Raw genomic sequence first — 13670 nt, forward strand, 5'->3', positions numbered from 1 at the left:
TTTTGCAGACCTTCCACATCTTTCTGCCGTGATCTAATTATGGAAAACACCTGCTCTAATCTGCTTTCTGCAGTCATTGTTCCAGCAGTCTCCTCTTTTCTGGCTAGAGTATCCTGTAATAATTATAGGGGATAACTCAGGAGACTCTTTGCCTGGAACAAGACAACTACAGGACACAGTTTTATAAGTGGTAAAGTCGATATTATCACACGGTGATTCAAACAGGTGCAGAAAGAAACTCAAGTCCACAACACTTGGTGTAAATATTAAACACAGCTTAACAGTCTATAGGAAACTTCAGAGGAAAATGCAACCAAGCAGAAAGTCTATGAAGCACAGTTATTCTTGAGAATACTTGACACGAATAAGTCCTTGTCTTAGTCCAAACACAGATAGATATGCTTATAAGGCAGTTCAAATAATATCTTAGCTCAACCAGGGAGGCCTGGTTAATAGTCTCAGGTTTTTGCAGAGCAGCAACAGCTTACATGTCCAACAAATGCAGATGGAAGTAAACATGAGCAGCAGATGAAGGAGGATTACTGGAAACTGGTATATGCAGCAGGAACTCAGAGCAGAATACTCTAGCACAGACTGAAGACTGGGGTGGAGTTTTATAGCAGGAAGTCACAGTGCACATGAGACCAAAGACACCATCTTGGAAAAGGGCAGTAATGCACAAAAGTTAATAAAAATGTACAGAGTCCTGACACAATGCCACTGTAACAACCAGGACCCTGGGATGTTACACCCTTACCAATGCACTTACTGGGATTGTCCATTTAACAACTAACATAAGGACACACATAATTCTGCATTCAGGACCTGAAAATTACGTCACGGCTTGCTGTGATTGGTCGCGTCGCGGTCACATGGGCGGCACGCAACCAATCACAAGCCGTGACGTAATTTTAAAATGCGCGCGTTTCCTGCCTCCCGTGACATCACGGCTTGTGATTGGTCGCGTCGCCCATGTGACCGCGACGCGACCAATCACAAGCCGTAACGTAATTTTCAAATCCTGAATGCCTAGAATTAGGCATTCAGGACCTGAAAATTACGTCACGGCTTGCTGTGATTGGTCGCGTCGCGGCCACATGGGCGGCACGCGACCAATCACAAGCCGTGACATCACGGAAGGCAGTTTAAGCAAAGAACGCTGCCGGTTCCCTCGGTAAGGTCCAGGCTGCGTCGGAGAGGTGATTATAGCAATATTTTTTATTTTAATTCTTTCTTTTACACATTAATATGGATCCCAGGGCCTGAAGGAGAGTTTCCTCTCCTTCAGACCCTGGGAACCATCAGGGATACCGTCCGATACTTGAGTCCCATTGACTTGTATTGGTATCGGGTATCGGTATCGGATTAGATCCGATACTTTGCCGGTATCGGCCGATACTTTCCGATACCGATACTTTCAAGTATAGGATGGTATCGCTCAAAACTACTCAGAGCAGAACCCCAAAGGATAGGCAGCCCCCTCACAAATATTGACTGTGAGTATAAGAGGAAAGACACATGCAGGCAGAAAACAGGATTTAGCAAAAGAGGCACTTCTAGCTAAATAGAAAAGGATAGGACAGAATTCTAAGCGGTCAGTATTAAAACCCTAAAAATATCCACAGCAGATAATAAAAATACTCCACATCTAACTAAAGACATAGAATGTATATCTGCATCTCCAGAGAATCCAGCATGACTGAAAAATCCAAACAAAGTCTAAGCTGGACAAAAACACAATGAATAGCACTGAATTGTAAAGCACACTGCATGTGTGCTGCAGAGACAAAAAACCAGACACTTATCTTAGCTGAATTGACAGCAGGGCATGAGGAGCCAGACAGAGATGCAATCCCTCCAAGAACAATAGACAACTGGCAAGGACTAATGGATCCGGCACACCTAAATACCTAGTAGAGCTGCAATCAGCAGAAACACCTGCCCTGGATTACAACCCAGAGACAATTGCACTACCACCAACAACCACGGGAGGGAGCCCAAGAACAGAATTCACAACATGGCACCTATCCTGTTTGCTTTGTACCTAGCTGACATTCCTGACACAATACTATGGAAATATGGACACGCCGATGACTGGGCATTTGCCACAGTGGGCAAAACAATGGAGGAAGCAGAGGAGGTTCTAACAGAAGATCTTAGTGTAATGGGAACGTATTTTCGACAATGCAGGCTAAAGTCCAATCCATCAAAAACGGAAGTATGTTGCTTTCATTTACACAACACAAGTGCTAAGACTGAACTCAAAGTACACTTTGAAGGTCAAATTGTCAAACACAACTTCAATCCCAAGTATTTAGGCGTCATCCTTGATAGAAGCCTAGCCTTCAAATCTCACTTGGATAGGACAGCACAGAAACTGAAAGCACAGAAACTGAAAGCACGCAATAATATTATTCAGAAACTCTGTGGATCCTCCTGAGGTTCATCAACACCTGTCTTGAGAATGTCTACCCTTGTTTTGGTGTACTCTGCTGCAAAATATTGTGATCCAGTATGGCTGAATAGTTGTCATGTGATTGCAATCGACAATCAGCTGAACAACTCTATGCTCATAATATCTGGTGCTATCAGACCTACATCTGTCCAGCGTTTACCTGTCTTGAGCCATATCGCACCTGCAAATCTGAGAAGACAAAAGCTCCTACTTAAAGAATACACCAAAGTAGTGAATAATGAAAATTTACCAATACATCAAAATATCCAAGATGTTCAAATACAGCGACTGAAATCAAGACATCCACCCATCCGAACCGCAATTACCCTGTATGAACATGATTTCAATTTAGAAAGGAAATGGCATGAACTTTGGGTCACTGAGGTAGACGATGAGCCTCAAACGTTTCCTCACTTACAAAATCCACCACCAGACTTTAACCCCTTCCCGACATGTGACGGAATAGTACGTCACATGTCGGGACCCCCGCTTTGATGTGCGCTCCGGCGGTGAGCGCACATCAAAGTCGCGACATGTCAGCTGTTTTTTACAGCTGACATGTGCGCGCAATAGCGGCGGGTGAAATCGCGATCACCCGCCGCTATTAACTAGTTAAATGCCGCTGTCAAGCGCAGACAGCGGCATTTAACTACCGCATCCGGCCGTGCGGCCGGATATGAGCGCATCGCCGACCCCCGTCACATGATCGGGGGTCGGCGATGCTCCTCCATTGTAACCATAGAGGTCCTTGAGACCTCTATGGTTACTGATCGCCGGTGGCTGTGAGCGCCACCCTGTGGTCGGCGCTCACAGCACACCGGCATTTCTGCTGTGTAGCAGCGATCTTATGATCGGTGCTGCATAGCAGAGCCGATCGCGTTGTGCCTGCTTCTAGCCTCCCATGGAGGCTATAGAAGCATGGCAAAAGTAAAAAAAAAAAGTTTTTAAAAATGTGAAAAAAATAAAAAAAATATAAAAGTTTAAATCACCCCCCTTTCGCCCCAATCAAAATAAATCAATAAAAAAAACCCCAACCTACACATATTTGGTATCGCCGCATTCAGAATCGCCCGATCTATCAATAAAAAAAAGCATTAACCTGATCGCTAAATGGCGTAATGAGAAAAAAATTCGAAACGCCAGATTTACGTTTTTTTGGTCGCCACGACATTGCATTAAAATGCAATAACGGGCGATCAAAAGAACGTATCTACACCAAAATGCTATCATTAAAAACGCCAGCTCGGCACGCAAAAAATAAGCCCTCACCTGACCCCAGATCACGAAAAATGGAGACGCTACGAGTATCGGAAAATGGCGCAATTTTGTTTTGTTTTGTTTTTTGCAAAGTTTGGAAATTTTTTTCACCACTTAGGTGAAAAATAACCTAGTCATGTTAGGTGTCTATGAACTCGTAGTGACCTGGAGAATCATAATGGAAGGTCAGTTTTAGCATTTAGTGAACCTAGCAAAATAGGCAAGCAAAAAACAAGTGTGGGATTGCACTTTTTTTGCAATTTCACTGCACTTGGAATTTTTTTCCCGTTTTCTAGTACACGACATGCTAAAACCAATGATGTCGTTCAAAAGTACAACTCGTCCCACAAAAAATAAGCCCTCACATGGCCAAATTGACGGAAAAATAAAAAAGTTATGGCTCTGGGAAAGAGGGGAGCGAAAAACGAAAACGGAAAAACGGAAAAAGCTCCGGGGGTGAAGGGGTTAATCTACCAAGGAAAACCTGGGTCACTTTAAGGGTATGTGCACACGTCCGGATTTCTTGCAGAAATTTCCTGAAGAAAACCGGAAATTTTCTGCAAGAAATCCGCATTTTTTTTTTTGCGTTTTTTTTTCTTTTTTTTTCGCGTTTTTTTAGCATTCTGCAAGCATAATTAGCTTGCAGAATGCTAAAGTTTTCCAAGCGATCTGTAGCATCGCTTGGAAAACTGACTGACAGGTTGGTCACACTTGTCAAACAGTATGTTTGACAAGTGTGACCAACTTTTTACTATAGATGCTGCTTTTGCAGCATCTATAGTAAAAGATAGAATGTTTAAAAATAATAAAAAAAATAAAAAAAATGCTTATACTCACCCGCAGACAGCTGATCTCCTCACCGGCGTCCGTTCCATATAGATGGTGTGTGCGCGCAGGACCTTCCATGACGTCGCGGTCACGTAAGCGGTCACATGACCGCTCACGACCAATCACAAGACAGTGACGTCATCACAGGTCCTTCACCGCACACCAGCTACAGGAACCGAAGCGGCAGCTTGCAGCTGAGAGGCGGGAAGACATCGAAGGTGAGTATATCACTATTTTTTATTTTAATTCTTATTTTTGGACCAATTATATGGTGCCCAGTCCGTGGAGGAGAGTCTCCTCTCCTCCACCCTGGGTACCAACCGCACATAATCTGCTTACTTCCCGCATGGTGTGCACAGCCCCGTGCGGGAAGTAAGCAGATCAATGGACTCCTAGGTGTGCGGAATCCCCTGCAATTCCGCATTTTAATGAACATGTTGCTTTTTTTTCCGCTATGCGATTTTTTTCGCGGAAAAAAAGGCTACATTTGCACCAAAAATGCGGAATACACTGAAAATAATGGGAGGCATATGTTAGCGTTTTTTTCGCGTTTTTTTCACGTTTTTATCACGTTTTTATAGGCAAAAAACGCAAAAAAAAACGCAAAAAATACTGAACGTGTGCACATGGCCTAAATCGTATCAGAACAAACTTTGGTGTCTGTGCAGATCTTATGCATAAGTGGGGAAAATCTGACTCTCCTGCCTATGACTGTGGAGCCGACCATCAAACAATTCAACACATTGTCGAGGAATGTTCCCTGAGATCTTATACTGGTGACAAGAATGACTTCTACACTAGAAATGACAATGTTATTGCATACATAGAAAACCTCGATATCCGACTCTGATTTCTGTAACTTTGTTCTTTTCAATCACTGTTTATTGTTTGTTATTTATTCTTATATGATGTTGAAATATATTTTCCTATTATTAAAAAAATTAGTACATGGATTACAAACTGACCTTTAATTAAAATGAATTATTGAAACAATAAAAATTTGCATCCACGACTACTTTACTCCCATTAGTGTAAAATTTTGTCTTAATCTTCTTAATATTCTAGTTTGCCTAGTGCGGGATGCTTAAAGGATTTATTATGAATCTAGCAAATGGACCATAAAGCAGTGTGATGTGATTCATTGTAACCAAACGCCATTCAACAAACTTCAAAGAAACTTTTTTTGCTTCTTAACCATCACAAGTTGACTCCAACCGTGACAAGCTAATTATGATCATCCACCTTGGCTTTTTTAAACAAATGTTGCTTTTCATATTTCTATTCATTGTACAGCTGCTACAAGAATAGCTCATTTGCATATAGATTAAAAATTACCTTAAAACCCATTTACACCCTGGTGAGTTAAGACAACGCAAAAAAAACTGATGTATTGCTACCATACTAGCCACATTATAAAGCATTATTTAGCATCAGAGTTACTTGTTTTAATATTTGTATACAAGAAGATTTGTGCTTGGGCTCAACCATTGTAATTTTAGAAAATATGATCCAAATAACCAGTGATTTTAAAGTGATTTTTTTTTATAACTACTTCAATGACAAAAACAATATTTTAGGCTGGAATTCAGCTCTTAATAAATTTTACCTTTTTTTAATTTTTGCTCAAAAACAAATATACAAGTTTAGTACAACGCCACTTCATGCCTACTTAAATCTATTGTTAATGGAAAATCCATTCCATTGCTTGCTATTGACACCTTCCCATCAAAGCAATTTTTTGCTCCCCTTCTTCTAAGAACCACAATTTTTCTACTTTTCCATTGTGCTTGTGTTTTGCAGATTCACTTGCGGTTTTAGATGACACCACTCATTTTACCATATTACGAATTGAAAAATGTCAAAAATTTTAAAGTGGGGCACAATGGTAAAACAAATGCTGCAAGTGAGTATAGGTTTTTTTAGGTTTAAATTATTTTCACATTTTTTAAATTGCTTTTTACAATCTTTTTTTTCCTTTTTCATTTGCTTGCAAGACTTAAACCTGCACTATATAATACAATATTTTATCAGGCTAATGGCTGCAATGGTATCCTATCAGCACACACAGTCACGTTCAGGATAGGCGGTTAATGAGTGCTTGAACAGATTACCCCACAACCCAGACTAAAACCTCTTAAATGTTGCTGTCAAAGATTGGAGCTATATCTGATGTTAGAGATGTGGAGCCTATGTCGTATATGGAGCAAATTTAGCTTATAAGCCTACTCCATATACCCACACCGACATGTGATGTATATGTACATTGCATGCCAAGAAAGAGTTCAAACTCCAGATTGAACTCTAGATTGAGTTTTGCCTAGCCAAACTAATTGTCGTGCAAGATGTGCAATTTTTGGACTTCAAACTAGGGTTGAGCGACCTTTACATTTATAGGACTTTTTTCAAAAGTCGGGTCGAGTGAAATCGGCCGATCCTATAAAAAAGTCGGGGTCGGGGTCGGCCGAAACTCGAAACCCAATGCAGTGCATTGGGTTTCTGTTGTGAATTTGGTTTCTGGGCTCCCCCGGTGGTCACTGGTGGTACTGAACTTGTGTTCTTCATCTCCTCTGTTCACCTGTTTTCATCAGGATGTGGGAGTTTTCTATTTAACCTTGCTCCTCAGTCATTTCTATGCCGGCCAACAATGTTACCAGAAGCCTTTCTGTTGCATGTTCCTGCTCCTAGACTACTATCAGCTAAGTTGGACTTGTAGTCCTGAGTTTGTTTTTCATTTTTGTTCCAGTTCTCTGTGATTGAATATTTTTGAGGCTGGAAGCTCTTGTGAGCTGAAATTGCCACTCTGGTGTCATGAGTTGATATTAGAGTCTTAAAGTAATTTCAGGATGGTGTTTTGAAAGGGTTTTCAGCTGACTGTGAAGTTCCCTTTTCTGTCTTCCTACTATCTAGTAAGCAGACCTCAATTTGCTAAACCTATCTTCATACTTCGTATGTCAATTTCCTCTGAAATCACCGACAATATATGTGGGGGCTACTGTCTGCCTTTTGGGGAAAATTTCTCTAGAGGTAAGCCAGGTCTGTATTTTCCTCTGCTAGGGTCAGTCAGTCCTCCGGCTGGCGCTGGGCATCTAGGGATAAAACGTAGGCACGCTACCCGGCCACTGTTAGTTGTGCGGTAGGTTTAGCTCACGGTCAGCTCGAGTTCCCATCCTCCAAGAGCTAGTCCTTTTGTATGCTTTACTACGTTCTCTTGCCATTGAGAACCATGACAGTTTGGCCGGCCAAGGGTTAAAATAATTGGCAGAAGAAAGGAGAGAAAAGAAGTCTGCAGAGGATTTTTTTTTTTTTTTCTGAGTTTACTCATTAGTTTATTCACTAGCATTTCTGCTTACTGCAGCCTTCGTCTCTCTCTCCATCTAATCCTTGAATGGTTCTGATTTCACCTGATTAAAATGTATCCTCAGAGTTTAGCTACAGGTTTGAATAATCTCGCTATGAAGGTTCAAAGTTTACAGGATTTTGTAATTCATGCTCCTATATCTGAACCTAGAATTCCTTTACCTGAATTTTTCTCCGGGGATAGATCTCGCTTCCAGAATTTCAAACATAATTGTAAATTATTTTTGTCTCTGAGATCTCGCTCCGCTGGAGATCCTGCACAGCAGGTCAGGATTGTAATTTCCTTGCTCCGGGGCGACCCTCAGGATTGGGCATTTGCTTTGGCACCAGGGGATCCTGCGTTGCTCAATGTGGATGCGTTTTTCCTGGCTTTGGGGTTGCTTTATGAGGAACCTCATTTAGAGATTCAGGCTGAGAAAGCCTTGATGGCCCTGTCTCAAGGGCAAGATGAGGCTGAAATATACTGCCAAAAATTTCGTAAGTGGTCTGTGCTTACTCAGTGGAATGAGTGCGCCCTGGCGGCGAATTTCAGAGAGGGTCTCTCTGATGCCATTAAAGATGTTATGGTGGGGTTCCCTGTGCCTACAGGTCTGAATGAGTCCATGACAATGGCTATTCAGATTGATCGGCGTTTGCGGGAGCGCAAACCTGTGCACCATTTGGCGGTGTCTACTGAGAAGGCGCCAGAGATTATGCAATGTGATAGAATTCTGTCCAGAAGCGAACGACAGAATTTTAGGCGAAAAAATGGGTTGTGCTTCTATTGTGGTGATTCAACTCATGTTATATCAGCATGCTCTAAACGTACTAAGAAGGTTGATAAGTCTGTTTCAATTGGCACTTTACAGTCTAAGTTTATTCTATCTGTGACCCTGATTTGCTCTTTATCATCTTTTACCGCGGACGCCTATGTCGACTCTGGCGCCGCTTTGAGTCTTATGGATTGGTCCTTTGCCAAACGCTGTGGGTTTAATTTAGAGCCTCTGGAAGTTCCTATACCTCTGAAGGGTATTGACTCTACGCCATTGGCTAGTAATAAACCACAATACTGGACACAAGTAACTATGCGTATTAATCCGGATCACCAGGAGATTATTCGCTTCCTTGTGTTGTATAATCTACATGATGTGTTGGTGCTTGGATTGCCATGGCTGCAATCTCATAATCCAGTTCTCGACTGGAAAGCAATGTCTGTGTTAAGCTGGGGATGTCAGGGGATTCATGGGGACGTACCTTTGGTTTCCATTTCGTCATCTATTCCCTCTGAGATTCCGGAATTTTTATCTGATTATCGTGACGTTTTTGAGGAGCCTAAACTTGGTTCACTACCTCCGCACAGAGATTGCGATTGTACTATAGATCTGATTCCGGGCAGTAAGTTTCCAAAGGGTCGTTTATTTAATCTATCTGTGCCTGAACATGCTGCTATGCGGGAATATATTAAGGAGTCCTTGGAAAAGGGACATATTCGTCCTTCGTCATCTCCCATAGGAGCCGGTTTTTTCTTTGTATCTAAAAAAGATGGCTCTTTGAGGCCGTGTATTGATTATCGGCTTTTGAATAAAATCACGGTTAAATATCAGTATCCTTTGCCACTGCTTACTGATTTGTTTGCTCGAATAAAGGGGGCCAAGTGGTTCTCTAAGATTGATCTTCGTGGGGCGTATAATTTAGTGCGAATTAAGCAGGGGGATGAGTGGAAAACCGCATTTAATACGCCTGAGGGCCATTTTGAGTATTTAGTAATGCCTTTTGGTCATTCAAATGCCCCTTCAGTCTTTCAGTCTTTTATGCATGACATTTTCCGTGAATATTTGGATAAATTTATGATTGTGTATCTGGATGATATTTTGATTTTTTCGGATGACTGGGACTCTCATGTCCAACAGGTCAGGAGGGTTTTTCAGGTTTTGCGCTCTAATTCCTTGTGTGTAAAGGGTTCTAAGTGCGTTTTTGGGGTTCAAAAGATTTCGTTTTTGGGGTACATTTTTTCCCCCTCTTCCATTGAGATGGACCCTGTCAAGGTTCAGGCTATTTGTGATTGGACGCAACCCTCTTCTCTTAAGAGCCTTCAGAAGTTTTTGGGCTTTGCTAATTTTTATCGTCGATTTATAACTGGTTTTTCTGATGTTGCTAAACCGTTGACCGATTTGACTAAGAAGGGTGCTGATGTTGCTGATTGGTCCCCTGCTGCTGTGGAGGCCTTTCGGGAGCTTAAGCGCCACTTTTCTTCCGCCCCTGTATTGCGTCAGCCTGATGTTACTCTTCCTTTTCAGGTTGAGGTCGACGCTTCAGAAATCGGAGCTGGGGCGGTTTTGTCGCAGAAAAGTTCCGACTGCTCCGTGATGAGACCTTGCGCGTTCTTTTCTCGTAAATTTTCGCCCGCTGAGCGAAATTATGATATTGGTAATCGGGAGCTCTTGGCTATGAAGTGGGCTTTTGAGGAGTGGCGTCATTGGCTTGAGGGGGCTAGACATCAGGTGGTGGTATTGACTGACCACAAGAATTTGATTTATCTTGAGTCTGCGCGCTGGTCGTTATTTTTCTCTCGGTTTAATTTTGTGGTTTCTTACCTACCGGGTTCTAAAAATGTGAAGGCGGATGCCCTTTCTAGGAGTTTTGAGCCTGATTCCCCTGGTAATTCTGAACCTACAGGTATCCTTAAGGATGGAGTGATATTGTCTGCTGTTTCCCCAGACTTGCGACGGGTCTTGCAGGAGTTTCAGGCGGATAGACCTGATCGTTGCCCGCCTGGTAGAATGTTTGTTCCTGATGATTGGACCAGTAGAGTCATCTCGGAGGTCCATTCTTCTGCGTTAGCTGGTCATCCTGGAATCTTTGGTACCAGGGATTTGGTGGCTAGGTCCTTCTGGTGGCCTTCCCTGTCGCGAGATGTGCGAGGTTTTGTGCAGTCTTGTGATGTTTGTGCTCGGGCCAAGCCTTGTTGTTCTCGGGCTAGTGGATTGTTGTTATCTTTGCCTATTCCGAAGAGGCCTTGGACTCACATCTCCATGGATTTTATTTCTGATCTCCCTGTTTCTCAGAAGATGTCTGTCATCTGGGTGGTGTGTGACCGTTTCTCTAAGATGGTCCATTTGGTCCCCTTGCCTAAATTGCCTTCCTCATCCGAGCTGGTTCCTCTGTTTTTTCAAAATGTGGTTCGCTTGCATGGTATTCCGGAGAATATCGTTTCTGACAGGGGAACCCAATTCGTGTCTAGATTTTGGCGAGCGTTCTGTGCTAGGATGGGCATTGATTTGTCTTTTTCGTCTGCTTTCCATCCTCAGACTAATGGCCAGACCGAGCGAACTAATCAGATCCTGGAGACTTATTTGAGGTGTTTTGTGTCTGCGGATCAGGATGATTGGGTTGCCTTTTTGCCCTTGGCGGAGTTTGCCCTCAATAATCGGGCTAGTTCTGCCACCTTGGTTTCTCCTTTCTTCTGTAATTCGGGGTTTCATCCTCGTTTCTCTTCCGGTCAGGTGGAGTCTTCGGATTGTCCTGGAGTGGATGCTGTGGTGGAGAGGTTGCATCAGATTTGGGGGCATGTGGTGGACAATTTGAAGTTGTCCCAGGAGAAGACTCAGCATTTTGCCAACCGCCGTCGTCGTGTTGGTCCTCGTCTTTGTGTTGGGGACTTGGTGTGGTTGTCTTCTCGTTTTGTCCCTATGAAGGTTTCTTCTCCTAAGTTTAAGCCTCGGTTCATCGGCCCGTACAAGATATTGGAGATTCTTAACCCTGTGTCCTTTCGTTTGGACCTCCCTGCATCTTTTTCTATTCATAATGTCTTCCATCGGTCATTGTTGCGCAGGTATGAGGTACCGGTTGTGCCTTCCGTTGAGCCTCCTGCTCCGGTGTTGGTTGAGGGTGAGTTGGAGTACGTTGTCGAGAAGATCTTGGACTCCCGTGTTTCCAGACGGAGACTTCAGTATCTGGTCAAGTGGAAGGGCTACGGTCAGGAGGATAATTCTTGGGTGACAGCCTCTGATGTTCATGCCTCCGATTTGGTCCGTGCCTTTCATAGGGCTCATCCTGATCGCCCTGGTGGTTCTGGTGAGGGTTCGGTGCCCCCTCCTTGAGGGGGGGGTACTGTTGTGAATTTGGTTTCTGGGCTCCCCCGGTGGTCACTGGTGGTACTGAACTTGTGTGCTTCATCTCCTCTGTTCACCTGTTTTCATCAGGATGTGGGAGTTTTCTATTTAACCTTGCTCCTCAGTCATTTCTATGCCGGCCAACAATGTTACCAGAAGCCTTTCTGTTGCATGTTCCTGCTCCTAGACTACTATCAGCTAAGTTGGACTTGTAGTCCTGAGTTTGTTTTTCATTTTTGTTCCAGTTCTCTGTGATTGAATATTTTTGAGGCTGGAAGCTCTTGTGAGCTGAAATTGCCACTCTGGTGTCATGAGTTGATATTAGAGTCTTAAAGTAATTTCAGGATGGTGTTTTGAAAGGGTTTTCAGCTGACTGTGAAGTTCCCTTTTCTGTCTTCCTACTATCTAGTAAGCGGACCTCAATTTGCTAAACCTATCTTCATACTTCGTATGTCAATTTCCTCTGAAATCACCGACAATATATGTGGGGGCTACTGTCTGCCTTTTGGGGAAAATTTCTCTAGAGGTAAGCCAGGTCTGTATTTTCCTCTGCTAGGGTCAGTCAGTCCTCCGGCTGGCGCTGGGCGTCTAGGGATAAAACGTAGGCACGCTACCCGGCCACTGTTAGTTGTGCGGTAGGTTTAGCTCACGGTCAGCTCGAGTTCCCATCCTCCAAGAGCTAGTCCTTTTGTATGCTTTACTACGTTCTCTTGCCATTGAGAACCATGACAGGTTTCCAATGGTTCCCAGGTTCTGAAGGAGCGGAAACTCTCCTTCAGGCCCTGGGATCCATATTTAAGTGTAAAATAAAGAATTAAAATAAAAAATATCGCCATACTTACCATCTGATGCGCCCTGGTACTAAGCAGGAACCTTCCTTCCTTAGAATCATGTAATGATTCCCAATGGCAGGGAAACATCAGAACACAAAAATAACGGACGAGCTCTGGGTGATGGAATCTCGAGCTGACCGTGAGCTAAATCTACCACACAACTAACAGTAGCCAGGGAGCATACCTACGACTTCCTAGATGCCACGCGCCAGCCGGAGGACTAACTACGCCTGGTAGAGGAAGGAACAGACCTGGCTTACCTCTAGGGAAATACCCCTAAAAGATGATAGCAGCCCCCCACATGTAATAACGGTGAGTTAAGAGGAAAAGACATACACAGTATGAAAGTAGATTTAGCAAAGAGAGGTCCACTTACTAGATAGCAGAAGGATACAAAAGAGGACTTCACGGTCAACTGAAAACCCTTTCAAAAAACCATCCTGAAATTACTTTAAGACTCCTGTGTCAACTCATGACACAGGAGTGGCAATTTCAGCCCGCAAGAGCTTCCAGCTACAGAGAATAACAAAAACTGCAAACTGGACAAAAGATACAAAACAAAAGGACAAAGTCCACTTAGCTGATCAGCAGACTAGTAGCAGGAACATGCAACCGAAGGCTCTGGTTACAATGATGACCGGCAAGGAAATGACTGGAGAGCAAGGCTAAATAGGAAACTCCCAAACACTGATGGGAGCAGGTGAACTGAGACAGCAAAGCACACACAAGTCACCAGTACCACCAGCAACCACCAGGGGAGCCCAAAAAGCGGATTCACAACAGAATCAGCCTTCCAGGACCTAGCGGTGACGTCGCGGGGACGTCGCGGCTTGTGATTGGTCGTGCGGC

This window comes from Ranitomeya variabilis, chromosome 1 (assembly GCF_051348905.1).
Source record: "Ranitomeya variabilis isolate aRanVar5 chromosome 1, aRanVar5.hap1, whole genome shotgun sequence".
In the NCBI taxonomy this organism is placed as follows: domain Eukaryota; kingdom Metazoa; phylum Chordata; class Amphibia; order Anura; family Dendrobatidae; genus Ranitomeya; species Ranitomeya variabilis.